Below are 26,519 nucleotides of genomic sequence, written 5' to 3' on the forward strand. Positions count from 1 at the left end.
TTGAGGTAAAGTCCATGCTTTTTGAGGATCTGAGAAGTGTCCGGTTTCCCAATTCCCACCTCCGATTATGGGTATGAAAAGCCCTGCTTTTGGTTAAAAAAAATCATCCTGCAACCCTGGCTCTTGCCAGAAGCGCCCACTCTTACACATTTGAAAATTGCTCTACTCAATCTTTGGACTATGGAATTCTACATTGAAAAAGTTGACCAGACAACTAAGCGCAAATCATTTCTTCTAATCTGGCAGGCATACCTACAAATGTTGCCTCACAGAACTCGCAGCTTTTATCTGAATTGTCTTTCATGAAGGATATTTAACTCTATCTCTATGTATAGTTTAAACTTCAATTCCCTATTATGGTAACCAGTTGCAATTGTACCTGTGCTTGGTTAAGGGGGTGTGGTGGAAGGGTTAGTTTGGTGCTATTGGGGTTGACCTGTATTATCATGATCTGTTGACTGTCTGTGGAAGTGGGTACGCAGAGTAATCGCCCCCTCTGCATCTCTCCCTGAATGTAAATGATATGTTTTTTATGAAAATTTAATAAAAAGTTTGAAACATAAAGTTGCAGTTTTCTTATTTTAAATCAAGCAGTGCAAAATTAATACTGGGTATGGCCTGTCAGCCAGGGTGACCAACATACTCATATGACTAGTAAAAAAAATAAATGAATAAGGAACACTAAAAAAGAAAAATTGGGGGGAAAAGCAGGGAAGCATACAGCTTTCATAAATTGTTATTGCCCCGGAGTACTCAAAAAAGGGGAAGGGGAAACAGATCCATCCCAATGTCACCAATTTCTAAAAGGTGCACTCACTCCCAAACACAAAATTGTGTGTGTAGCTAGCTACAATAAACTACATTCCTGCCCCCATGATCTTATCATGTATTGGAACCGTACAATATGGACCGAGCTGTGTCTGGATGTAAGTGATGGATTTTGGACCTGCCAAAAAGGATTTTTCAACCCCGCACAGACTGCAAGCTGCCGCAGCCAATGTGAAAGTATATAAAAAACATCAAAACCACTATTTGCTCTTCTGTGAATGACAAATATTCTGCAAGAACCAACATTCAGCATTCACAGAGTTAACAGGTTGGGAAAAGGGCTGTACTGTTTAGCCTGCCCACAGAACAGCACTATATAGCCAGCAGAGGAGGAAGTCAAAGGAATGCTAGGAGACCATTTAAGGAAGAAAAGGTGCAAATTGGCTGGCTCTTTCTGTATGTGAGGGGCGGGGATGAACAGGAGTTGGAGTTAGGAGTCAGGAAAAGAGGAGGTTATTTGGCAACTTTGCAATCAGTTCTTCTCCTGAAGAACTAATTATCAAGAAGGAGAGACAGAAGCCTGCACTGTGAGGAATTAAAGAGACCTACAGCTGTTCTTGCATCATAGCTGAGCTACATGTAAAATCCCAACAAGGGGCAGAGGAGCCAGGAACTAAGAAACTGAGAGACTTCCTTTCCAGAGATATCCAGGCCCAGGAACACATGGCCAGATCATTCTCCTAAGAGACTGAGTTAAGTAACTTAAACTTTGCTCAGAGAGTATCTTAACAGAGGAGGGAGAACGTTTATTTCCTTGTATTTTGTCACAAATTCAGTATCTCAACTGCTTCAACCTTTCAGCCAAAGTCAAGCATAAACCCTTGCCACAGTTACACGAGATAGGGCAGGGAAAGAGAAGCTGATGGACCACAGTCTTTCTGTAAGAGACTAAAACCAGGCCCGTTTTCTGATAGTACCAAGTAAACTATTTAGGGAATCTCCCCATGAGAGAGAGACCTTCCTCACTCTGCAGTGCTCATCTATTTGGTTTGTCATCTAGCCATATCCACCATCAAGAGGGGCTTCTTTATTTTTTTGATTGGTTTTATTCTACACAATTTTGTGTTTGGGACAAGGTGCACCCTTTACAAACTTGTGACATTGGAGTGGATGTTTCTCCCCCTCCCCCCTTTTTTTTAACTACTCTGGGGTAAAGACAATTTTTGAAAGTTGTGTACTTCACCACTTTTCTCCCCAACCTTTCTCCATTAACGTTACTTTTTTTTTTTTTTTTTTTTTTACTATCCATATGAGTATGTTAGATACCCTGGCAAATAAGCCATATTAACCAGTGTTATTTTTGCATTCCTTGATTTAAAATAAGAAAACTGCAAGTGTATATCATACTTCACTACTGTAGTTTTCCCATTTATTGTTCTGGTTGGATTTACTGTCTACTTATACAATACTAGTAAAAGAGTTACTGTTTTATTCTGATAATTTTATCTGGTCTGTGGTGCCACAAGTGAGAGGTTGTTTGGGAAGGGCACAGAATTGTGGTATTGGGGTGACCGGGACCCTATCTCATCCCTCACTCAGTCTATGAACCCGAAGATAAATCATTTTAGTAAATATAGAGTCCCTCGCTCCCACCAGGGCTAAATTTTCATCACTGATGGGAAAGTAGGATGGGATGGGGGTCCAGGGGAGTGGGATGGTGCTTGGGAGGGAGAGCAAATAAATGCTTTTAGACTGCTGAACAGGAAAAGCATGCAAGATGTGGGGGGAACACAGGCTGTCCATAAATGTATCTGAGGAGTGCTGGGCCAGCAATTTCAATTTATGAGAGGATGGATGCTGCGAGCCCTTTGATATTTTTGTGTGTTTTTTTAAACTGATACAGCACTACTTACCCGAATATCTTTTAAAGATATTCGGATAAGTAGCAAGTTATCCGGCAATATATGACCGGATAACTTTAGACCTGCTTTAGGGCAGGTTTATAATTTTCTGGCTAACCTAGCAGGATATACCTGATATTTGGCTAGGTTAACTGGATATCTCAGCCCCTCCCCGGCACGCTCCTGAAATAATTCTTTTTTATCCGGTGAAATTCTAGCCAGATAACTAGCTATCCGGCTAGAATTTAGCCAGATAAAGGTTAAATATAGCCAGGTTTTCCATTTAGATGGATAACTGTTAGGTTATCCGTCTAAATGGCTTTTGAATATTGACCTCCCCACCTCAAACATAAAATTAATTCATGGTCTGGACAAAGGGGGAGGGCCACAAGTTAAGAAAAAATACAATCAAGAAAATGAAGAAGTCCTCTTGATGGAGGAGCTGACTAGATGACAAACTAAATAGATGAGCACTGCAGTGTATGGAAGGTCTCTCTCTCCTGAGGAGCTTCCCTGTTGTGTTTGACGGTCCGCGGGTTGGGCCCGCGGACCACCACACTTACTTATAGCCCCAAGCCCAGTGGAGGAAGCCCCAAGGCCAGGGAAAGCCTCCAAATAGACACGTGGCAGACCGTCACATTTCCTTGCTCCCAACATGATGCCACCACTTCCCCTGGCCCTCCTAAGGTATGCACGCACCCGACATCACTACTCTTAAAGGGCCCATGGGAGGAAAGGGCCAGCAGCGCCTGTGGATAAATTCACAAACATTGTACTATAAAAGGCCAATGCTGCAGCTCCTCCTTGCCTTGGCAATAGGTCCACTACTGAGAAGAAGAGTGAGTCACCTCAGTGTTCCTAATCTTTGTCTCATCTATTCCTGGTCTTTGTCTAAACGTTCCTGGTCTTCATCTTAACCATTCCTGGTCTTCCTCTTAGTGTTACTGGTCTTCTTCTTAACGGTTCCTAGTTTTTGTTTCTTCAGTTCCTGGCCTCCTTCATTCCTTGTTCCCATAGTCTTTGTCTGTGGTTCGTCTTCAGTTCTTTCTCTGGTCTTCGTCTGTAGTCAGTCTTCAGTTCTTCAGTGTCTTCAGTGTTCTTGCCTGCCTGCCTGTGTTATTCCTCATTTCCCTACCTGCCTATCTCTGTGGTCTTCCCTTAGATGGATCTCCGGTACTGACTTCAGCCTGCCTTTGGACTACACTTGAACTCCACCTACCATTGACCATTGCCTGACTCTTGACCATGTCTAAACTCTGCCTGCCACTGACCACTTCCTGACTCTTGATCACATCTGAGCTCTGGCTATCTCATCTATCACCAGCTCTTTGACCACACCTGTACCTCCTGCCCTGGACCCTGGCCTCTGACTGACCCTTCTCCATGGATTTCCAGCTCAGCAGAGGCCCCCTCCTAAAACCTGCTGGCCCCGGCACCCAAGAGCTCAACCTAAGGGGAATGAGGACTGGTATGGGTGAAGCTCCAGCTGGACCTCTGCCTCAGACAGCTCTTTCGGGCGACGGTGAGCACCTGCGGGGCTTCAACCTGCAGATTGTTCCAACTCTACCTTGGTTCAAGGGTCCATGCCCACAAACAACTCTTTCCTTGGGTCCTGTCCTGTCAGAACATTCCCCGAATGGTTTATTTCTTAATAAACAGAAAGCAGGCTTGGTTTCAGTCTCTTACAGAAAGACCACGGTCCATCAGCTTCTCTTTCCCTGCCCTATCTTGTGTGGCTGTGGCAAGGGCCTACACTTCACTGCGGCTGAAAGGCTGAGGCGGTTAAGATGAGATTCTGAATTTGTGACCACAGGCAAGGAAATAAACCTTCTCCCTCCTCTGCTAAGATGCTCTCTATGCAAAGTTTAGATTACTTAATTCAAGTCTCTTAGGAGGGTGAACTAGCCATGTGTTCCTGAGCCTGGATATCTCTGGAAAGAAAGTCTCTCAGCTCCTGCCTCCTCTATCCCTTGTTGGGATTTTACATGTAACTCAGCTATGAAGCAAGAAAAGATGTCTGTCTCTCTGTTTCCTCAGAGCTCGGACTTCTGTCTTTCCCTCTTGATAATTGGTTCTTCAGGAGAACAACTGATTGCAGAGCTGCCTGATGTACTCCTCTCTTACTGGCTCCTGACTCTAACTTCTGGCCATCCTCGCCCCTCACACACAGCCAGATCTCTTCCTTAAATGGCCTCCTAGCATTCCTTTGACTTCCTCCTCTGCTGGCCATGTCGCGCTGTTCTCTGGATAGGCTAAACAGTACAGCCCTTTTCCCAACTTGTTAACACTGTGACTGCTGGATGCTGATTCTTGCGAAACATTTGTCATTCAAAGGAGAGCACACAGGGGTTTTCATGTATTTTTATATTCCTTCACCTTGGCTGCAGCAGTTTGCAGTATCTGCAAACTTGAAAAACTCTTTTTGGCAGGTCCAAAATACATCACTCAGATCCGGACACATCTCAATCCACATTGTAAGGCTGCAACACATGATAAGCTTGTGGGGGCAGGAACTTGGTTTATAGTAGCTTGCTACACTACTGTTATTACTTATCACTTCTATAGAACTATTTGACGTATGCATCTCTGTACAAAAACATATAAGAAACAGTCCCTTCTCAGTAGAGCTTACAATCTAATCAAGACAAATATAAGGGCAAAAGAAACTTTGGGAATTTCATGTATTAAGAAAAATGATTAAAATCAATAAGGCTGTAAGCGGGATAATCAGGGGTTAAAACATCCTCAAAAAGGTGGGTTTTTAGGCTAGAGTGGAATAAGATAAGAGAGGGAGTAATACCTTCCAACTCAGAAAGTACATTACAAGCACACAGGGCAAACAATTGTAAAGCACAGAGACAGGAATTGGCAGAAGAGGAGAAGAGCATAGTTAGGAGTGACTTGCTTAATGAGCGGAGGGCATGAGGAGGAATGTAGGGACGGTTAAGAGTACTGAGGTAGTGAGGAACTGCAGAGTGAAGACATGTGTAAGTGAGTTAGAGAAACTTGAACTATATGCAGAAATAGATAGGGAACCAATGTAGTGAATTAAAAAGAAGGGTTGTAAGGGTGTAGTGATATTTTTGATAAAGATAAGTTGCAGAGCTGAATTGTGGATAGATTGTAGTGGAGAGAGAGATGGTTCATTGGGAGACCTGTAAGGAGCAGGTTGCAGTAGTCTAAGCAGGAGGTGATTTATTTATTTATTTATTTATTTATTTAACATTTTCTATACCGAACTTCATGACAAGCTTCATATCAGACCGGTTTACATCAAACTTAGAGATTAACTGAACATAACCATATAACAGGAGGGCCGAAGCGCCCTCCTGTTATATGGTTATGAGTGATGAGTGATGAGAGCATGGATACATGTTCTGGTAGTGTGCCCAGAAAGGAAGGAATGGATTTTGGTGATGTTATAGAGAAAGAAATAACACCTTTTAGCAGTGTCTTGGATATTCGTAGAGAAGGAGAAAGAGGAGTCGAAGATGACCCCAAGTTTTTTGGCAGATTGCATTGGGAAGATGACAGTGTTATCCTTAGAAATAGAGGAAGAGGAAGATTGGAAATAGGTTTGGGAGGAAATGTAAGGAGTTCTGGCTTGGCCATGTTGAGTTTAAGGTGGTGGTAGGACATAAAATTAGCAATGCCAGTCAAGCAGGCCAAGATGTGAGACTGGATTGCTGATGAAATTTCTGGTGTTGATAGCCATGAAAGATGTTGATAGCCATGAAAGAAGATCAGCAGTAAGGGAATTAGTATACAGAGAGACGAGAAAAGGGCCCAAGTAGAGCTCTGAGGCACACCAATTGATAGAAGGATGGCAGTAGAGGAGGATCCACCAGAGGACACACAAAAATGTGATGGAAGAAATAATAAGAGAAGCAAGACAGGATGAAATCCCGAAATCCAAGGGAGGACAGAATATCAGGGTGCAGGTGGTGATCAACAGTGTCCAAAGCAGCAGCAGATATGTCAAGGAGAAAAAGGATTGAGTAAAGGCTTTTGGTTTTATTCATACTCCTGGGAGACTTTAGTAAGGGCTGTTTCTGTGGAATGAAGAAGTCAAGACAGTGGAGGTGAACAGCACGTTCAAGTAGTTTGGAAGCAAAAGGGAGGCGGGAGATGGTAGGGTCCACTGAGGGTTTTTTTGAGGAGTGGTATGATCACAGCATATTTAAAGGCAGTGGGTATAGTAGTAGTGGAAAGAGAGGATGTGACAGTTAGAGGGGATAACTTCAGGGTAAATAGTAGCCTAGTAATGTCAGACGCTACTGCGATCCAAGTGAAGAAATAAGACAAATGAAAGTGCTTGGGGGGGGGGGGAAGGGTTGTAGGAAAGATTTGGGGAGGGGGCTGGACTCACAATCCTCACATTTAAAATAGGGTGAGCAGGGGGTGGGGGAGGGGGAAATAGCTGCCATTGGTCTCGCGGCCCTGATGTTTTTTGCACCCTAAAATCGGACCGGTTTGGAGAGGAGATGGCAAGTTCGGCCCCGCAGGGCTTTTGCAGTTCGGGTGGGAGGGAGGGGGGTTTAAGTCTGCCAGCCCACAATTTGTGGGACTTTTTTTTTTTGGCTAATTATAACCAAATAACTTTATACATAACCGGCAATATTCAAAAGAATGTATGGTTGTGTTTAAAATTATCCGGCTATGGTTAGTCGGATAACTTTAATCGGTGATATTCAGTGAAACATTTATCCCACTGAATATCCAAGACAAGTTATCCAGCTAAACTTCCTACTGAATATGGACCCCCATGGTTTCTCCTCCTGGGGGATGAAATGTTAACCTGAGGAGGGGGCATTTTGTCCTAACCAGCATTTAAGATTGATGGAGCTTAAACACTGCTTTAAACGAGTGCACTAAGCCCCCTGAAACAGGGTGGCAAAGTTAGCCGGTCATCAATCCTTTCAGCCGCTGATTGTCAGATCTGATAATGTCAATTTTGCTTTAATTTTAATGTTGGCTGAGAGTGTTCAGTAATGACAGAGCTACACTGTCTCAAAGGTTTATGCTCCAGTGACCTTTGAGCATGCCATTGCAATTAACAGTACACTTTATACCCTATTGATTGACTCTTACATTATAAACCTGAGCACTTTAATTAAGAACGATTGAGAACATTGGATCTCCTGTTTGGCCTGATTTTATGCCGACGAACGCAGTTACTTGATTTACCAGAAGTCAGGATAAATAGTCTCACAGTGCAGTGGCATACCCCACAATATACCTCTAGGTTTGCAGCAGCGAGTTGCTAGTGCAGGGCTGGCCAGCCTTCATGCACCAAGGCCCAAGGAATCCGAAGGCACAATACTGAAGAGCCTCAAATTTTCAAAAGATGAGAGGTATGAGTACGAGGAGAAGGAGTCCCCCTCCCTTCCAACACTATCTATATCTCTCTCAGTCCATCCATCCTGTCCCCACCAGTTTCTCTCTCAATCCCATCCTGTTTCTACAAGACTCTATCTCAATCCCACCACTCCGTTTCCCCAGGTCACTTTCAGTCCTCCCACCCTGTTCCCACCTAACATAGTAACATAGTAATGACAGCAGAAAAAGACCAAATGGTTCATCCAATCCGCCCAGCAAGATTCTTGTGGTAGTAACTGCTAGAGATGTGAATTGGAACCGGAATCAGTTCCGGTTCCATTTTTAAAGATGGCCCACGCCATCTTTAAAAATGGCACTGGCCGTCCAGTGCTCCTACCATGTGACAGGGGCCGGCCAATGGCACGGTTACCCTGTCACATGGTAAGGGCAAAGGGCCATTGGCGCCATTTTTATTAGTGGCAGCCGATGGCCCGAGAGCAGGAGATCGCTTCCGGGGCCCACTGGACCACCAGGTAATTTTAAAATGTTTTTGGGGGGGTCAGGAAGGTGGTGGAGGCTAAGGGAGCGGTTTTAAAGGGTCGGGGTGGGTTTTTTGTTTATCGGCCGACAGCCCGAGCGCGAGAGAACGCTCCCGGGACCCCCGCTGGACCACCAGGTAATTTTAAAATGTTTTGGGGGGGGTCAGGAGGATGGTGGAGACTAAGGGAGCGGTTTTAAAGGGTCGGGTGGGTTTTTAGGTTGTGTCCTAACTCCCGTTAGTGTGCACTAACCCAATTAACGATTTTTTCACGATAAATCAGTGGAATTTCTATTGTATCGCTCTCTTTAACGATTAATGATGATTTAAAAAATATCTGACGATATTTTAAATCATCAAAAAATGATTCACATCCCTAGTAAGTGCCGCTCTGTACAGATTACCCTCATGTTTATATTAAGGGTAGTAACTGCCGCTCCAGGCAGGTTACCCTCAAAGCCTTATGTTAAGGGAAGTAATATTTACAATCAGAATCAAGCAACTGTCAAACCCATAACAAAATTGCTGCATCGACCATCCAAACCCACAGAAACAATTTCTGAAGCTGACACCAACTATGAGGTACAAGAAACCTTAGATGCCCAGAGACGACGAAACAAGCTGGAGTACCTCATGTCGTGGAAAAGTTATGGCCCTGAAGAGAACTCCTGGGAGCCGGCAGCCAACCTTCAGGCTCCCTTGTTGATAAAAGAATTCCTTCATCGCTTTCCCCGAAAGCCAAGACCCAGAACCCTGAGAAGGGGGCTTAAGGCGGGGGGGGGGGCACTGCTACAAGTGGCCAGTAGAAGAGCAGTCCCATGACCAGCTGCATTCACCCCCAGAACCCAGAGCCACCTCAGTCCTGTTTGCGGCAGTAGGAACACCACTGCCATACTATCTAGAGGCTCCCCATAGGTGTGCCAGTGTGTGCCTCTTCTTAAAGTCTCTGCGGTGGGAAACCCAGAAACCAGCACTCAATGATGATGTCTCACAACAGGGAATTTAAACCCCTGTCGTGCAACGAACCAATGCCTTAGCAACAGGTCCTCCTACCTGTGGTAGTGCGTGTTGCTTGTTCCTGCTCATTTTGCCTCTTCTCTTCAGCCTGCCCTGCCTCATCTTATCCAGTCTTGCCTTATTTCTCCTTCTTGCCCTGTTCTGTTCGTCGTCTCCAGCCCTGACTTGCCCACCCAGCCCATCCTGCTATGTCAGTCTGGCTTGCTTTACCTACACCTTCCCTCAGACTGACTTATGGATCTGACCTTTGCCTGGACACTGACAACTGTTGCTTACCACCTGCCTCTGATCCTTGCCTGGCCCTGAACCTTCTATCACGCCTTTCCCTGAGAGACTCTCACCTAAGTGCTGCCGGCCTCCGGAACCCAAGGGCTCAGCCTGCAGGGAAAGAGGCTGGTAAAGGTGAAGCCCCTGTCCAGTCTCTTCCCAGGGTACCTCTGCCAGCTGTCTCTGTGGCCCTATAGGCAGCATCAACCTCATCACATCCATGAATATTACAAAAGTCTTGTAAGGATTCTTTATATTCTATATAACTAGGAAAAATAGAAGCGCATTTCACACCATGCAACCATAGATAATGCAGAAAAAAATCGACAGCAATAAAAGAACTCTAAATTATTGGCGAGCAGGGTAGGAGTCACATTTTGCCCATGAGGAGCCACACGTGGTCATCCCTGGGCTGGTGAAATGAACTTCCTCCCAGGATGTTCTGTCCTCAGTTCTCGATGTCCTAGCTTGGGAGCCTATATAGAAAGTTAAACCTCTTCCTTTTTTTAGTTTCCAAAAGGCAGAAAGAACTCATATCTTAATGCAAAAACATTTATTGAATGATAAACAATTTGACACTCACTGTGGATGATACAGTTGTGATGAGAAACTCTGAGAGCTCAGTCAAAGGCAGATGACTGCAGCCATAGAGGAAACTGGAACTTCCTGGAAATAATAGAAACCAGCAGTGGATGCGAATTAAATGAGAAAGAAGGCAAGGAAGCAAGATGAAAAGAGCAATGCTTTCAAGAGCCTACAGAAGATTCAGGGGAGCTGCAAGCTTGTCCAGAGCCAGTTCCAAACTGAACCTTCAACAGGAAGTGAGGTTTCCCGGGATTCCAAGGGGCAAAAGACCAATAGGAGAAGCAAGAGAACACAGACAGAGGAGGAACAAACAGGAACAGATCCAATCAGAAGTTCAGCAAAATTTAAACAATGACCAATCAGGAAAGCTCCACAACACTGAGAGAATCTAAGCTGTTCAATTATTCTATAAAAACACAGGGAGGCAGGATAGTGTATATATATATATCTATATAGATATATAGATATATATATACACTGTAGAGGCAGAGCACAGGATGATCAGCCCTGTTTTGAATTCAGTTTTGTTATTTTGTTAATGAATATGATGCAGTGTAATCTCGGTGACCATATATGCTACTTAACTGGGCTGTAACCTTTAATGGATGATAATATGGTACTAATAATGATAAGACATCAGTGGAACATAGAAGCTAAGGTGATTTGTTGATCTAATACATCATCTGAGTGCCATTACTTATGCCAGGTTGGAACAATTTAAAAGATTTTCTGCACTCCAAAGAAGTGTTAAAAATCTGTATACCACATTTTGACAAGATGGTCATCAGGGAGAAGCATTGTGCTGCAATTTGCTGATGATTCAAAAGGTCTGATTAAAAATATATCATGCTTGTGTTTTGCTTGAATCATTCATGAAGTCATTCTGCTGTTAAGAGTCTGAATGACTTTATGTATAGCCACATATTCAACATATTAAAAAAAATGTCACTGATGCACTTCAAAATGACATGAAGAAATTACACCTCCAGTTTTTGTCTATTTTAGACTTGAACAATCTGACTTCCGAAAGTAATAGGTCAAAAGTTAATTATCACCTTTCTTTGTTCTTGTCCCTTGAATCTTCTTATGTAAACTGCATATTATGTTGACCTATATTTGGGAGGAGTCTATAAAAATGATTTTAAAATGGAATGTAGTCTTAATATGTTATACACCGTTTAATAACATAATAAATTACAGCAGATTAAGATCCAAATGGTCCATCCAGTCTGCCAAGCAAATTGTTTAGGGTAATAACTACCACTATGTGTAAGTTATCCCCATGCTTCAGTTAAGAGTAGTAACTGATTGTCTTCCACTTATGGCGGCAGGCTGACTGGGTGTCGGGGGAGAGAGCTGCATGACATCCCCTCTGACAACCTTTAAAGATGTTTTATTACCTTATTTTGAGATATCTGCAAATGACAGAGGACTGTTCAAATAGCAGTGATACCGTAGATCTGTTGAGCATTGAAGGGTGCTGTTCCGAGGACATGAGTAACAAACCCATTCGTGGCAGGAGAGAAAGGAAGTGCAAGAATCTTAAAATGGCAGCACCAAATGAGGGAGCTAAAACTCTGGCCACAATCTCAGAAGAGGTACTGATACAAATTTCAAATAGCGTTTCTTCAGCGTTAGAGGTATGCTTAATTAAGATCCAATCCACCATAGAAGATATCAAAGGTAGCCTCGAAGGGCAATCTAAGCGCCTTGATCAAGCCAAGCACCACATATCCAATCAGGATAATAGTCTGGTCATGGCCAAACAACACATTATTGAGTTAAATTAAAAACAATGTGGCGCTGCTGGATCATATTGAAGGCCAAGCAAACAGGAATAGACGTAACAATCTTAAAATCATAGGACTGCCTGAAACACTGCGCGACAATGAGCTATCAAATTTTGTGGAACAGTGGCATCCAGAACGCTTAGGCCTTTCTGTGTCGGGTGATTGCCTTTGCTGTGAATGGATCCACTGAGAGGGGCCTCTATGAGTCAGGAATAGCAAACCCAGGCCTGAAATGGCGTGCATTCTAAATTGGTCCCACAAAGCTTAATAGCTTCATGCTTATCAGCAGCAAGATAAAACTGAATAGCAAGGTAATAAAATGCTTCTTTTTAGTGATTTCTCTGCCCATGACAACAAAGAGAGATGACATTGGCATGTTCGAAGCTGCACTGTAGAGGGATCAGTTTCACGCTACTTTTCATGGCCAAGTAGCGTGTACACCATGACAACAATACATCATTTTTTTCTTCTTAGGCAGAGGCCACAGCTTTTCTGCCCTCCCTAGAAGCAGGAGAGGGAGTGAAATAGGCTGCGAATAACTTTTTATTTGTTTGAAGTTGTAAAGGCCCACACACGGTCTGTGGAGATGTGGATATGGCGCAATTTAGGTAAAGATATAAGTCACATGCACAAGTGCAATGTTCAGGATGAAGCCATTTGCAGTTGTGTTTTATTTTTTCCTGCGAGATCTAAGCTGCCCATCGGAACTGTGTATTTATGAATTTATGCTTTCTTACTGCAGTTTGTACTCTTTGGGGGCTTCTAAAAACTTTTGACATTTACATCAACAATTTTTTCTTCATGTTCGGAGACCCTAAATAATAACTCTTTTCTCTCTTGTCAGTTCAGACATGGAGGACTTCTGGGTCACTGCTATCGAGTTTTGTTAGAGGCCCTGAGTTGAACTGGGTGACGCTTCAGTACATATTTCTTAAGACTGTGCGTTATTAACAAATGCCTGCGGGGGGGACATCTGGGTTTTTAGCCGGATTTGTACCCAAGTTTTTTTATGTTGATAAGGATATATCTTTACAATTTATGTTTGGTGTTCGGTTTAAATCATTTAATGAATTTTTCTCAATAGCTATGTGAGGGAATGGTTTGTGAGACAGCCCCAGGGGAAGAGGGTGGAATAGTGGGGGATTTGGACTCTAGGAACAGGAATGGAGTTGGGGAGGTTGGTTTTCTGGTATTTGCTTCTATGTGTGATTGGGGATGAGTGGAAGGCTGATTGGCAAAGGGGGGATAGTCCTTATGGGAGTTGGTGTGAAACCAGGAATTTTGATGCTATATAGGCTAGGAGTGGTAAATCTTTAAGGGTTGAGGGTCTTTGGAGGTCTAGACTGGGGGGGCCTCTGGAGGGTAATGATATCTTTGTCTCATTTTGCAATGCACAAGCGGGTTATACACCTTTTCAGAGAGACATGGCAAAGGTTAAACTGACTACTTTAAACGTTGATGGGATCCAGTTACCAGCGATATGCAAAAAGCTGCTGAATATGTTTACAAGGTTAAATTCTCATATTGTGCTTTTGCAGGAGACACACCTGACAGAAGAACATAAGAATTTAAAATGTGAATGGATAGGGCAATATATACACTCCTCTTTTTCAAATCGAAAGCGGAGAGTTGCAATCTTCATACAGCGGTACCTTTTCAGATTCAGCATCAACTTCAAGATTCAGAGGGATGATATGTTATGGCTGTGGGCCATAACAGAAGTTTGTCCTTTATAATATATATACACATGATTTCTTTATGAGCATAGTAGATAAACTACTACATTTCCCAGACTAAAAGGCTTATGGTTGGGGGCAATTTTAATGTCGTTACAGATAGGAAAGGTCAGTGTAAACCTGCAAAAAGCCCTATTTGAGGAGAGGAAGGGATGGGAGTAAATTTCTTGTGCAGATAGCTGGGTAAGTTGGACATTTGGAGGGTCCTTCACCCAGGGAAACAAGACTATACTTTTTATTCTAATCCTCACAAATCCTATTCTAGACTGGATTACTGTAAGTAAGTTTATGGGTGCGGGGACCTGGAATGGTAAAGGTGCATGGATTAGTTATTCTAAACTTAACTTGCAGCAAGGAAATGGGAGGAATAGATTTCCTTCAAATCAAAGGAGAGTCAAACAGTTACCCACGCTAGTAATCTATAACAGAAAATGGGAACCACACAATATATACTACTAGAAAAGCCTAAGTGAAGGGGGTCATCAAGCCTGACATTGTATGTTTCAAAAGAAACCAATCGGTCTTCTAATCATTCACCTTCACAAAAAATTACTTTTATTAATCTTATTCAAAAATGTCGAGACTGCTGTTTACATATGCTCTGTGGATCGGGGATACAAAATTATCAAAGAGGACTATATATATTTTTTATAGAAATGAACAAAAAACAAAAAAATCATAATTTTTTCTAAAAAATATTTTTTAATAAGATTAATAAAAGTATTTTTTTTGTGAAGGTGAATGATTAGAAGACCGGTTGGTTTCTTTTGAAACATACAGTGTCAGGCTTGATGACACCTTCACTTAGGCTTTTCTAGTATATATTGTGTGGTTCCCATTTTCTGTTTTAGGAATAGATTTCCCCAATTTAAGATATTATAATGTAGCATGCCAGTTGCATTTTGTAGGTGAGTGGATTTCTAGTAAATATACATACTGCATGGCAAGTTTAATAGACTATGGGGCAGATTTTATAATCTGCGCGCGCAGGGTACATTTGTGTGCGCTACCCAGTGCGAACAAATGTACACCCGATTTTATAACATGCGCGCGCAGCCACGAGCATGTTATAACATCCGGGGTCGGCGCGCAAGGGGGTGCACACTTGTGCACCTTGCACACGCCGAGCCCTAGGGGAGCCCCGATGGCTTTCCCCATTCCCTCCGAGGCCGCTCCAAAATTGGAGCGGCCTCGGAGGGAACTTTCCTTCCGCTCCCCCCACCTTCCCCTCCCTTCCCCTCCCTTCCCCTATCTAACCCATCCCCCAGCCCTACCTAAATCCCCCCCTACCTTTATTCCAGGATTAATGCCTGCCAGACTGCGCACTCTGGCCAGCTGCCAGCACGCCATCCCCGGCACGGCCACTGTGCCAGAGCCTCGGGACCACCCCCGGACCGCCCCCGGACCGGTGCCCCGCCCATGACCCCACCCCTTCCCGCCCTTTTTCCAAAGCCCCAGGACATACGCGCATCCCAGGGCTTGCGTATGTTACCGAGCCTATGCAAAATAGGCTCGGCACGCGCAGGAGCAGGTTTTCGGGGTTACGTGCGTAACCCTTTGAAAATAGCCCCAATATGTTGTCACTGTGGTGTCCAATAAATTTATTACATACAACTGACAAAGAATTATATAAAATATCTTTGTTAATTTTGCTATTCAAATCCTGTGTCCTGGCATAGTGCTGGCTCAGAAAACGATGGGGTTCCCACAAGAATTGTTCCCTATTGCTCCTACTGATTGGAAATAAAGATTTCCCTCCAGGGATAGATTATGATACTATTTTTCAGGGCTGGACAAACCAAGAACTGAAGCATGCCATCCATTTATATGAGTTGGAGACACCGATTGTTCTCTCTTTTTCTGTATTATGTAAATTTTACCAAATTCCCACCATGCAGTTTATTGCTTATCTCCAAGCCAGATACTACTTGGATTCTCTTAAGTGGGAGGACAGAGTTTTCCAGTTGGAACTTTCCTTTGCAAACGACCTGCAGAAAATTTCGACTAAATATAATTCCATCTCGAAATGGCATAGGTTGTGTAAAAAAACACCTACAAGACCATTACCTAATTTCTCTCAGTACTTTCTGAAGCACAGCCTTGGAGGAGAGGATCTCTAATGACTCTATGTCAAGATATTTTAAATTGCTACATTCAGTACTAACAGACTGTAACCTGAGGGAAATTAATTTAAACTCCTCCATCATGCCTATCGTGATGATGCCAAGAGGTACTGGTTGAAGCTGGTATCGTCCCCTACACGTATAAAATGTCATTCAGAAAATGGATCTCTAATACATCATTTCTTGAAATGTAAATAACTGGTTTCCTTCTGGGGTAAGGTTTTGACTTCTATTTAGCACTGCACTGGTATTCTGATTCCAAGAACTTGAAGGGCATTACTGCTGGGAGATATTGGAGATCTTGCAAGTAGATCCAAAGATGTAAAAAAAATTTGTGCAGCTGGCCCTGTTGTTGGTGTGTAAATGTATTCTTACCTCCTGGACAGGAGAAGCCTTTCCTACTTTGGACGCCTGGCTAAGGAAAATGGTGCAGGTGATGCAGTTGAATTGGCTAGATACTAGGATGGGCAAACGTAAAGTTGATGAATCCTACTTGGATGCATGGAAGACTTTTTTTTTTTTTTAAATCTGTTTTTATTTATCAATAAACCAATGACAAAAAGGACCGATAGAGTGCATTGTTTCTTATGCACCCCACCAGTCAACAAGTATAAGAAATAGTGAAACAATTACAAGTGCAACAGTTACATCCTTTTACCCTCCCCCCACTGTTTCCCCAGACTTGAAAAGTCAAAGATAACAGCCTTGTGAGTGGAAATTTAGATGATGCTATTTACTGCTAAGTTCCTTGCTCCAAGAGATAACATTTGAAGATTAGGCTCCCAAATCTCAAAGAATAGCTGTTGACGCCTAAAGAATGTTTCTGAAGCTCTACTATCCATTTACAGCAGGTCATGTAAAATGTTCGACCTCTGCCAATAAGAAGGACTCTTGTCATCTCTCCAGGTTACCAATGTAGCGTTCTTTCCCATCAAACATGCTTTCCTGAAAAACAAGATATTTCCTTTATTTTTAAAAGACAACGGAGGAAAATGTTCAAAAAGTAAGCTTCCAGTGTTGCCAGAACTTTATGTCCCAGTATTTTTGTAAGGAAGCCAATTACTTTTCTCCAGAAATATTGAGACTTTGGACAAGTCCAGAAGGAATAAGTCAAATTGCCTACTTCCACATGACAACACTCACACAATTCTGCTATACCAGCCCTAAATGCTTGAGTTTGAGAAATGCATGCTCAACAAAGAAATTTATGTTGAAGTTTGCGGAGATATATATTCCCAGAAAGATCTTTAAGATGATGAAAGCAAAATTTTATCATTTGCTCCAAAATTACAAAACCACCCTTTTCAGACCAGTGATTTACTATAGTTGTGAAGCTCACCCCAGACGAATGTTTATGTAAAGATTTGCGCAACTTAGATAATGACCTTTTGCTGAATTCAGGACAGAAAAGTTCTTCCAGATCCTCTAGGAATGAAAATTTCAAGTCTGATCCGGCAAGGAGGAGGCTATTGTTGTGAACGTGGACCCTTGGGCTGGCTAGAGTGTGTGGTGGAACTACTGAAGGGAAATCATTTCAGGGGAAACCTATCTCCCCACTGATTTTTTAATGAAGTTGGGAATGCAAGGGCCTCCAATTTATCAGTATTCAATCTGAAGCCAGAGAATTCCCCAAATTGCGAAAAGATTTGCAGTAATACTTCTAGGTGGAATACAGGCTTGTAAGTAACACCAAGATGCAAATCAAGAGGGTGGAGAATCAAATTGCCCAATCGATAAGCTAATAAAGAGAGATTTGATGAAAATTATATAGTCCAAACAATTGTAGGCTGTTCAAATGGTAAGCTTTTAATAGCATTTAAAGAGCCGGGTATCCGTGCTTTTATAAACACCAAGATGTCATCAGCAAAGGCTGCATATTTGAAATAATATTTCTCCATATATACCCCTTGTATGTCTTTTGCCTCCTGGAGAATTCTCAGCAAGGGCTCCAACACAACAAAAACATGAGCAGAGTTAAGGGACAGCCCTATCTCGTTCCTTTTCCAATGTAAAAAGTATCTGAGCAGGTGGAGTTAACTAATACATAGGCCTTTGGATAAGAAAAGAGTAAATGCAAGGCTTTTTGAAAAGGACCAACCAGTCCCATAATATCCATTACTTCAAACAAGTAGGCCCACTCAACTCTGTCAAACCCCTTTTCGGCATTGAAACTGACCACAAAAAAAGGCTCACCTAGATGTCTATAGTGAGTCATTGCTGTCATTACCAGTCGCACGTTCGTCAGAGCATATATACCCCACACATCTGATCATCTTGGGCATAAGGACTATCAATCTGTCAACCCAGATTTTGGCTAATAATTTCTGATCAAAGTTCAAGAGGGATATAGGGTGATAAGAAACTGATGAAGATTCGTCTTTACCTTTTTTTGTGAATAACAATAATCTGAGCCGGGTTTTCTCCCTCAGAATATTTCCTTCTATCTAATAATGCCTGGAACATTGTTAAGTGGCTTGGCTACTTGGTCCATCAAAATTTTATAGAATTCACCACTAAATCCATCTGATCCTGGGGCTTTTAGCAGCTTAGTTTATCCAATTTCCACTTTAATTTCTTCATCATTAATGGGGCGATTCAACCAAGCAAGTTGAGCCTCCGCAATCAGTGGAAGCTGGAGTTTCCACAAAAACTCCCTTCTTTTGCTCATATCACTGCCCTCTGAACCATACAAATTTTTATAATACTCTATCAGAGTATTAGCTATATCCTTGTTATTTTTAACAATACTCTAAGTTCCTACTAAGTTAGCCATGTTATTTATACCCAATTGTTGGATGTAATTGTATATTTGTTTAAATGTTCAATCTGTTTGATGTAATTTTCTGTTCCTTGTTCTGTGTAAACCGAAGTGGTATGCACAAGTGCATGAACTCCGGTATATAAAAGCCTTTAAATAAATAAATAAATAAATAAATAAATAAATAAATAAATTTTCCCCTCTTTGTATTGAGCTGTGAGCCCCCTTTAGCCCTAACTAAATTGGCCAGGAGTTTACCTGCTTTATTGCTATACTGATATAGTTTATATTTATAATAAAGGACACTTTTCTTAGCCCCCTGATGTACTAATGTGTTTAGTTGGGATCTTAAAGTCATAAAACTGTCTCTATTTTCTTTCGTGTTATAGTTTATCAACCTTTTCTTTGCTCCATGTAACTGTTTTTCCAGTCTCAACAGGTGCCTGTCAATGTCCCTCCATCTTTTAGCTACATAAGAAATGATTTCTCCTCACAGCACAGCCTGAGCGGCTTGCCAAAACAGAATTGGGTTGTCCAGATGTACTTTGTTGTGACTCACATACTCATTCCATTTTCCTTTTAGGAATTCATGAAAATTTGAATTCGCTGCCAAGAAATAAGGGAATCTCCATTGGTGACTTATTCCCTCCCCATCTCCTCCTGCTAGTTCTAACCAGATTGGAGCATGATCATAGTGTGACATTCCCAATTGCATCATCCACTATGCCCAAAAAAATAGATTTAGAGACTAATAGGTAATAAATTCTGGAATACTAGGTATGAGCCCTAGAAAGATGGGTGAAATCTTTTTCTAGAAGGTGGAGAAATCACCAAGCATCACCTGTAAACCATTTTCCAAAACATTCACTCTCTTATTAGGACGAATTTTGTCTCCCTGAGATGGATTGGGCTTGTCCACCATAGAATCTCAGACCCTATTGAAATCCCCTCCTATTACTAGTCCTTCCTCCATATATGGGCAAAGAAATTTATAAATTCCTTCACATAAACTGTTCATAATTATTAGGAGCATACAAATTACAGAAAATTATTAATTTATGGTTCAACTCAGCAATCAAGATCACAAAATGCCCCTTAGTATCCTTAATTTCCTTCTGGATGACAATTGATAGATTTTTGCGGAACAAAATAGCCAAGTTGCTGATTTTCGCCCATCCACCAACATTTTTATTTTTGATGTTCAGATGTTCAGAGTCACTTAAATGTGTTTCTTGCAGAAACACCACGTCTGCCTTTTGTTTGTTCAAGGTGACAGGTCTTAGACCTCTGAAATTGCTGAGTTTATTCCACACACATTCCTAGTGGTAAGAGCAGTGGGCTGCAAAGCAGGAGACCAGGGTTCAAGTCCCACTGTTGCAAGTCACTTTATTCTCTATTGCCTCGGGTAACTTAGGCCTGGATTTATCAAAATGCACTAAATATCGCATCCAATAAGAAAATGGGTGTGTTTTATAGTAATAGGCTGCTTATCACAAAGTGCGCTATCTTAACGCTTTGCATTGGTATTACCGCAGACTGCGATAACTTTTTCGCACTTTGCGGTAAGAACCACAATTGTTGCAATTCCTACCTACAACCACTGGGGAGGAGAGAGAGAGTATGAAGGCCTTATAGCTAGTCTCTCTCTCTCTCTCTTTCTCCTAGCAGTTACCACTTACCCCTACCCATCCAATTTCCTTTAAATAATCTCTTTCCGAGCGAATTCCCGAGAGAATTCCATCGCCTAGTTAATACTGCAGTCACTCAACTCTTCATTATTTCCCTCTTAAGTTAATGAAACCCGTACGTAAGCTACTGGTATCTTTTCTTAAGTTATTGACTCCTATGCATTTTTTCATCTGTACATAGTTTTCCCTCCATTCTTATTTAATTTGTTTTTTACTTCATCCTCCTTCTACCTTGTCCCCTTCCCCTTCTCATCCCCTCATATTGTTAACTGTTATTGTTACTTATTATTATTATTAATATTGTTACTGTTATACTGTATTTTCCACCTGAGTTCATTGTAAACCGGCATGATGTGCTTCACGAATGTCGGTAAATAAAAGTTAATAAATAAAAATAAAAATAAAAAAAATAAATAAATAAAAAATACTGAAAATGCTATTTGCGAAAACATCGCAAAGTGTGATAAAGCCATATCACACAGCTTAACGCAAATGAAAAAGGAGTACTTAAAATCTGTGTTAAAGCCGTGCGATATGGCTTCGCAAATTGTGAAGCCAGCCCCCACTTGGCCAGAAATCCCACCCCAAACTCCTCCCCTTTTCCTAATTTGCATCTCACCTTGCATTAGCCTTAACGCATGCGAAAATGCCATATAGCACTTTGATAAATGACCCCCCTAGATTGTAAACCCTCTGGGGATAGGGGAAAACCTGCAGTACCTGAATATAATCTGCTTTGAAGTGCAAAAAGCAGAATTTAAAAAAAAATCTAAATAAATAAAAGATACAATTTTTATATTGAGGACATTTATTACCCTACCATACGTAGAATGTATGCATTAAACTGACAGTTGTTATCCATTATGAGAGGGAGCCCTCTCAGCATGAACTCCCACCCTTGAATCCAGCTTTACCTCAATCTTGATTTAGGATAAAACCTCCAAAAGTCATTAATTGTCTTCTGTGCATTGAAAAAGAAACCTCTGCCACGTCCGCATACCCACTCCCCCCTCTCCCCCAATCCAATCCCCTCCTTTTTACCAACGTACATCACCATCCAACTTCTAAGGAGAACATGTTCTATGCTAGGGCTCTCCCCATTCCTCCCCCATCACAGTCAATGCCATTCGACTATTTCCATCCCCGAATATAATAGTACGCCAAATTTATATTACTGCAAATGGTACCATCATACAAGAAAAGGAAACCTCCAAACAGCTGCAGTTTAACAATGGTTAAGCGTAAATAAGAACAGCAATGCAGGTCAATAAAGACTGATGACATATCAGATCCGCTTTAAGGAATCAGCAACTTTCCCAATGGGGTTATAACTTTTCATACTGATGTATGATTCTACTCTAATTCCCCTGGCATTAGGTGTTACAGAAAACAAGATCCTTAGCGCAAAACAAGGATGCCCACATAGCAGTAGGAACTTGATCCCAAACTTCACATAGAACTTTCAAGTAACAGGATCATTTCTCATCTTGGTTTCCAGCATGAATATTTTTGCCTCTGTAGCTATAGTGTACCACTTCACTCCATCATTGTGTGTATACCTAAGCTTGGCTGGGTATAGCAGGGCTGACCGGATTCCCAGTTGATATAATTTAGAGCAGATGAGGCGAATTTCTTCTTTATGCTGACATTTTTGCCGAATAGTCTTCAAAGACCATAATCTTTTTCCTATTATAGGACAGTTGCTTCCCAGCTCGTATTGCCTGTTGAGTTTCTACTTTTTTGAGCATAGTTCGACATATGGGCAATCACAACTTTAGGCCATTCCAAATTTCCTTTCTTTGGGCACAGGCAGTGGGCCCTCTCGATTTGAAACTCCCCATCAGCTCCCGGGGTAGCCAGGATTCTAGGAAATTTAACAACTCACGGTCTTCCAGCATTTCGGGTAGGCCCACAAACCTTATATTATTGCTGCTTACATTGCTGTCACTCCTGCTTGCACTGAGTGTAGGCCATCCTGCACATCAGAGATTCTCTGTTCCACATCGACCATTCTTCTCTCAAAGCTTGACAGACTCGCTGAGACCTCATCAAGCTTATCGGCAATTTTTTTAAGCTCCAGTTCTAGTGCTGCCACTACCACTGACTTGAGGTCGCTTATCGCCAGCATTTTAACACCATCACATTCGGGCTCAGCATGTCTGTCGGCCATCTTGAGAGATACTGACTTACTCTTCTCTTTATCTTTATCTTTTTTTGCCAGTGTAGTCAACATTCCCAAATCAGAATGGTATCTGGAAGATGATCAGGCTTAGTCTTGGTGTCAAAGTGGATTTAATTTTGCAAAACAAGAGACAATGGAAGTAGATGGCAGGAAAGGAGGCTCGAGAGAGCAGAACCCCACATCCTGCTCCACTCACAGTATCACGTGATCTCTCGAAGACCTTCTTTGAATAGCTGCCCTCTGACTGCAAAAGTGGTTTATTGGCCATGGCCTATTCTACTAAGTAGTGAAGAGGGGAAAACATATTTGGGTGAGGGGTTCTACGTGTTTACGTGTTTATTTGCTAGCTGTGCTGTAAAATGTTACGCATATCTATTTTGTTTTCTCTATGCTCTTATTATGCTTTGCAGTTCATACTGTGCTTACTGGCCTTTCCTGGTTTCTACCATCGACAGAGAAGATGGGAGGTGGGATGGGGGGTTGCAGGCAAATGCATTCAAATGATAGACAGTCTCAATCAGTCAGAAGAGGAAAAAAATCAAATCACCGGAAGTCAATTTCTCAGGCTGCTTGAGTAGTAAGTGTAGGACTAGAACCTCCTGTCTTCCTTATGGAAGACAGGAGGTTCTTCTTTAGGACTTTAGTCTCCTTTAGGACTACACATGACCTAGGAATATTCACCCTTGTAGATATTGCTCTCTGAATCCCTCCTGGAAGTCACTCCAAATAGCTGAAGGAGAGGAACACTCTCCAGACGGAAAGGAAAATCGCCTTTCCTCTACCTGGGGCTTTGGAGGCCACTTACTTTCTCTCCAGGACTGGCGGGGCGATTAGACAGACTAGGCAGGTACCTAGGGTACCAGAAGTGAGCGGGGGCACCTTAGTGTAACATGAGGGTGGCATTTTTAAAATGGCAGGAGGCGGGTGCAGCAACGCAGATGAGGTTGTGTGTGGAGCTGGAGTTGTGCTGGTGCTTTGCATGCATCTCGGGGCGGGGAGGGTTCTGGAGTGAAGAGAGAGAGCGCACAATCACGTGATGCGATGATGATGTCACTGCCTAGGGCAGCTTCCACTGGCACTGTGTCTCTCCCATACTTATCAGGTTGACTCCATAAGGTTCCTCATGGAGACACCTTTATAAATTTTAGACAGAGGCTCACCCTTTTTGAGATGGACCAAGAAAATCAATCAAAAAACACTTTGCACCCTTGGAACATTCCATTGCTAGAACATTCCTTGCTTTAGCCTATGTGAAGGCCTAAACAGCCTTACATGGCAAATGAGCTTTGAGTTTTCATTCATCCATTCTGGCCTCGGTCTTCCAAACTATGGAACTTAAGTTATAGATAGGCGTGAAGAAGCTTGAAGAATCACTAAAATCCATGTTTCTGAAAAAAATGATTCCAGAGGAGAATAAGTTCAATAATCAATATTATTTTGTAAAAATACTTCTTATCTTTTCTTGTTGCTCCAAATATAGTAAATTGTTTTCAGTTTCTTTGTAGACTCTGTTGGTATTTTATGAATTCCCTTTGATTTCATTTTTCAGTCATAAGGTCATGAACCCTGTTCCATAAGATCCAAATTTGATCCTTACTGAGGCTTTATACAGATATTTCATCACCTCTTATCTTACTGCTAACACGGGTATACACATTTTTATAGGTTGTCTGCTTCAGTGATAAAATGTACCATTTATTATTGATGTTGATGTCCTGAATTCAAATATGACAATTAAACCAGATGATTGGCTATTGTTTGCATGATATTTAAGATTTTACATTTACCCACGTCTATGTCTATTGTGTAGATAGAGCGTAACTTTGAAACAGCCACGTGGGCACACATGTATGCGTGTTTGCCGGCACACACCAAGGGATGCGGCCATTTTATAACATACATGCATATATGCGCACGTGGTATAAAATAGGCTGACCACATGTGCATGTGCACACAAATGCCACATCTACCACCTGAGTGGGGGAATTTTAAAAGGGCCGCACGCTGATACCATACGTCATTTTCCCAGTTCATTCCCAGTTCACCCAGTGTAGGGATAGGGCTTCCAAACCCCTCCCCTCAATTTATTAGCCTCCATTTCTCCCTGTTAGCCCCAACTCTTAAAACCCTGCTGACAAACCTAGAATTTTTTTGTTTTTTAACTTACACGCCATTCATAGCAGTAGTAAAGTTACGCAACAGGGGATCCTGGCACACATCTGTGCACATAAGTAGTTATGCACACATCTCTTGGCCTTTCCCGACGCACCCCCGCCCAGACCATGGCCTTGCCCCATCCCTTTTTCTAAACTTTTGACTTATGCGCGTAGCGGGAGATACGCACGTACTTGGGTGGCTTATAAAATCTGCTCGGTGCACGCCGACCCAACTTGTGTACATATCTCCCGGCTTTGGCACGTGTAGGGCTTTTAAAATTTGCCTGATAGTGCATAGATAGTAGAGTTTTAATCATAAGTTGTAAACTTAGGTCTTTTCATGTATTTATGGTTGCATAATATTTCACCTGTCCTGTTTATGTAACACTTTAACATTTAAATCAGCAAAAGGATTATAGGAATAAAATTTACTATGAAACAAAAGGTCAAAAACTATTATGTGTGTGTGTATAGTCTAGTCCTTATTCAGTGGCTAAATGGCTCTTTTTTGGCTTGCCTCTTGGAATTTATTAACAACTCATCACTGTCCAGCAATATCTGCAAGCACTGATGGACTCCATTTGCCCTGGTATCATTGCTGCAATGTCCTGGTAAAATCGCTCGCCATGCTCATTGCTCACTGCTCCGCGGTTTGGTGAAAAAAATCTAGATGAGAGTGCAAAAAATGTATCTTTAGTGACACCAAAGGCTCTTGTATGCCTGAGGAGGTTTCCCACCAAGTCCTTGTAGTTGGCCGCCTTGTTGTTCATATCATGTGTGATGCAATATGAGCTTCAGATTGCATCATTCATTGCTGTGCCTAAAAAGCAAGAACTGGCCAAACCCAGTCATTTATTCATAGATTCAGTCAAAGCTTTATGTTAAGTCATTTCTGGTTTAATCAGAAGTCCTTTTCCTTCTTAACTTCCTTATCCTCCGCAATTCCCTGGTCAAAGGTCATATATACTGACTCAGTAATATATCTTGAAAACTAAAGCCAATCAACAATTTTAAGCATCATTTTCATTCTCAGAAACTCAGATTTAGCAAAATTTGACTACATTCATTTTGGAAGCATTTTGGCTGCAGGCCAGCATGTGTGAAGCCTGGCTAACAGCTGACTGACTAAAGGAATTTTAACTTGTTATCACCCAAGAACTCGAAGTCCACCTTAGACTCCCTTGTTTCTGTAATTATTCTTTTAAGTCTGAGTTACTTGCAAATCTTATACTTGAACTTATGCATCCTTTTTTCTCCAGAGTTCCAGTGTAATTCAAGTTCTATAAAAGTTTTGCTGTAAATAATGTGTATCAACTTGGCTATTATTAGCTACCTTAATTGAAAACCCTTTCATTTTAAGCAGTGGCTTATGGAAACATGCTTTACTGTGGAGATCCCCTAGGCCAGAATTTCTCAAGCCAGTCCTGGAGTACCCCCTTGCCATTCTGGTTTCCAAGATATCCACAATGAATATGCATGATATCAATATGGAGGCAGGGCATGCACATCTGTCTCATGCATATTTATTGTGCATATTCTGAAAACAAAAATGACTAGGAAACACTGTCCTAGGCCATGGGTTTGCAACCATTTTGAGCAAGTACCCGAAAAAAAGGTAATGTTCATAGCAATGTTTTTGTGCCATAGACAAGACTCCACCAAGAATCAGGCATGCTGGGGGAGAAGGGTGG

The 26,519-nt window shown here is 42.0% G+C and overlaps 1 protein-coding gene across 1 annotated transcript in view; it reads left to right on the forward strand.

Annotated features, from left to right (window-relative positions):
• Positions 1 to 26,519, forward strand: part of LOXHD1 (lipoxygenase homology domains 1) — a 557,082-nt gene that overhangs the window by 511,079 nt on the left and 19,484 nt on the right. The window lies entirely within an intron of this gene.

Source organism: Rhinatrema bivittatum, chromosome 1, assembly GCF_901001135.1.
Source record: "Rhinatrema bivittatum chromosome 1, aRhiBiv1.1, whole genome shotgun sequence".
NCBI classification, from domain to species: domain Eukaryota; kingdom Metazoa; phylum Chordata; class Amphibia; order Gymnophiona; family Rhinatrematidae; genus Rhinatrema; species Rhinatrema bivittatum.